Below are 3,425 nucleotides of genomic sequence, written 5' to 3' on the forward strand. Positions count from 1 at the left end.
TCTAATTACCGGATAACGATTATAATGCCCCTATGAATATATAAGAGTTAAATCAGGCATTATAATGTTTCTTCGGTGAGAAGTAAAATGAATATTCAATGTGCCTGAGCTTCTCTGTGATTCTTTGTTTCTTATTTCATCAGCTTTCGTGGGAGAGAAGATGAACTAGACAATACAATCTGAATTATTGATTGATCTGCTTCTGTAGTGTAGGCTTTATATCAATTTGAATTACGTGACCAAATATTAACCAAGTAAATAAATTGATAGAATCAATAAATTTGTTGCTTAGAGTTACTTGTGTCCAGGGAGAGTTTATCACTTAGAATATTCAAGTAGTATGTGAGTTGCGACCACGGAGAGGCCTTGAGATGTTAACTTATGCATACTAGTGGCTTATAGATTGACTTTGCCTTAGAAAACTCCTAATTTGCGACCTAGAAGTCCCTTGGAAAGCTTACTTGCAACCATACCATCTAGAGGGAGTGATTGCCTTAGTAGAAAAGCTGAATTGTGACTAGTGGGGCACTTTTGCCTTAGAAAAAATCTAAAGTTGTGACCTGCTTCTCCTTTAGCTCTAAGTTGTGACCTCTACACCCTTGTGTAGGCTAAGTTGCGACCCAAGCTCCCCTTGGAGTGTTAGTTGTGATCCTAGCTCCCCTTGGGAGTGTTAGTTGCTACCCTAACTCCCCTTGGAGGTGTTAGTTGCGACTACAATGAACAACAAGTATTTTTGAGATAGTTTCTTTTCCCATTTCTTCCCTGTTGCTCCTACTAGGTCAAAACCAACTCTGGTACTTAGATTTTGAGCTATACTTCAAGGTAGTTCGCCTTCTAAGCAATATAGTGGCTATGGTGATTCCTTCTACAAGGTAGTGATCACTTTGACTTAGATTCTGTAGAATGTTGTAACCCTTAAACTGTACCGTCTTCAAGTCTTCTCTCCGAGTCTTTGTATAAACCATATAACCTTCATATCCAGATACGAATACTCACTTAACAATCTTCCTAATGATAGTACTTAGTTTACTTTCACGAATCACTGACACCTAGTGAAATGGTCTGGTTCACAGGTGACTAGTTCCACTATCAGACCTTCGTACTATAATCTTCTCAAATCATTGTTAAGCTTGCAACAACCTTCTCGCTTCGAACACTGACTGTCAATAAAAAATGTACTTTCACAAGAATCTTTTCTGGTACTCAGACAACGTCTTCATTGCTACTACAACCTTGAATACTCCATTCACTGTACTTCACTGATGCTTGAACATATAAATGAACTCCTTTCAGTGAGTATTACTTCAAGACTGCATCTGTCTTCTTCAACCTGGGTCTATACCCTGTCTTCAATTCTTCAGATTCCTATGCTTCGAACACTGTCTATCTTCAATCAATGATTATACACTGAAATCTTTTGATGGCACTTTTACGCTGAATCTTCATCATTTCCGAAACCCTGAAAGTCTTTAACCTTTATTCTTTACTGAGGCATGAACATATTAATGAACTTCTTTCAGTGACCTATAAACAGACTTCAAGCAATCTTCTAATTTTTTGATTCTTTGTATTTGTCTTGTATTTATTTCCTCCTGATTTCTTGTGTAGACGTTGTATTATTTACCTGTCATGTTCTAGTGTTGATCTAGTGTTGAGTTATCATGTAACTTTTCATACAGCTACGCAGTCTTACCAATAATTATAATTATAATTCATTCATCGATCGAAACTCAGTTGGTTGTTATCGAAACTGACCAAATTGGTTCGTTATTACGATAAAACAGAATCCGTAATTCTTCATTTTTTTACAAGTAAATCCGCTGCTTTAATTACATATATATATATATAGTTTTAGGGCTAGCCTCCAATAAGAACTAGTTCTCCTGAAAACTAGTATGTTCTGTAATTATATTTTATGTGTTCAGCAAAAAAAATCACTATTTTTCTTAAATTGCATCAAAAATTCTCATAAATATATTTTACTTTTTAGTAACACGTGAAAATTTTAATAAATATTGTCATAATTATTATAGAATACTAAATACATAAATATAGTATGTTTTGTGATTTGTGCATAACATATGTATATGTTCTATAAAAATTTCCTCATATTTTTTTCTATATACAATTTTTTGTTTTCATTAACATAACAAATGCATTTTGAATAAGAAATAAAAAAAATATAATAAAAATGAATTATTCTCCAGTATTCTCCATGGAACCCAACCCTATATATATATATATATATATATATATATATATATATATATATATATATTAAGTAGTATGAGATTCAAGAGAGACGAGGTTTTAATGAGAGATGGCGAGACGTTGCTTAATTACCTTTAATGTTTTTTTGAAAAAATATATATACATATATATATATGAATTGTACTAATATTACACCCTTATTTTTCACTTATATTGCAAAAATTCTATCTACGTATGTTCACGTATCTTTTTATTGACCAGAGGAGGCGCTGGGGAAGCGCGGAATGAGCACGATACAGGACCTTTGAAAGAATAGGGCCCCCAAATTTTTAAGACCTTATATATATATTTACTAAGAACAATATCATAGTAAATGTAAAATGAACTTGTTGATATAGTTGACGTTATAGGTGTTTTTGATGAGTTTTTTACAAAATAAGCGAGAATAACCTCTGTTAACATGTGAGAAGAGCCTTCAAGCACAAAAAATAAACTCGTATCCTATTATGAATCTGCTATCATGTTTATTTCATAATTAATACCCATTAATAGTCAAATTTTAAAATAATTATACATATATATCAACACACACCCATACATATATTTATACATATGTTATTTTAAGTTATATGTATCATTTAAAAAGTAATAAAATATGAATAAAAAATAGAGATTTTGAAATAATTATAAATATAACATAATTTTATTATATAAATTTTTTAAATAAAATGACATAATTTCGTATCAAATTAATTGTGGTTTAAGTGACTGCCGAAAATAAATAATCACTACATAATTTAAAATACACTTACAAATTTATTTTGAGTAATATTTTTTATATTTAATATGTAATATTATTATTCATGACAATTATAAAGTATCAAATACTTGGTTACAAAATACATAATAAAATTATCATATCTTATTTTAAGGTAAATTCCTACCAATACAATACAAAGAACATACCATGCAGTATCAAATATTTAGTGGCAATTTGATAATTATATAATTGCATTTAAACCATGCACGTATTTTGAACAAAATTCATATAAACTATATAGTATTAAATCTGATACGGGATAAAAATAGACCTTAATTAAGTCATAAATGTTGCATTGATTACATCTAGGACTGGAAGGCCCATTAAGAAACGCCATGTGTATGGCATTCAAACCAAGAAGGTTAACACATTGATCAAACCAAGAAGGTTAACA

This window comes from Apium graveolens, chromosome 5 (assembly GCF_009905375.1).
Source record: "Apium graveolens cultivar Ventura chromosome 5, ASM990537v1, whole genome shotgun sequence".
NCBI classification, from domain to species: Eukaryota; Viridiplantae; Streptophyta; class Magnoliopsida; order Apiales; family Apiaceae; genus Apium; species Apium graveolens.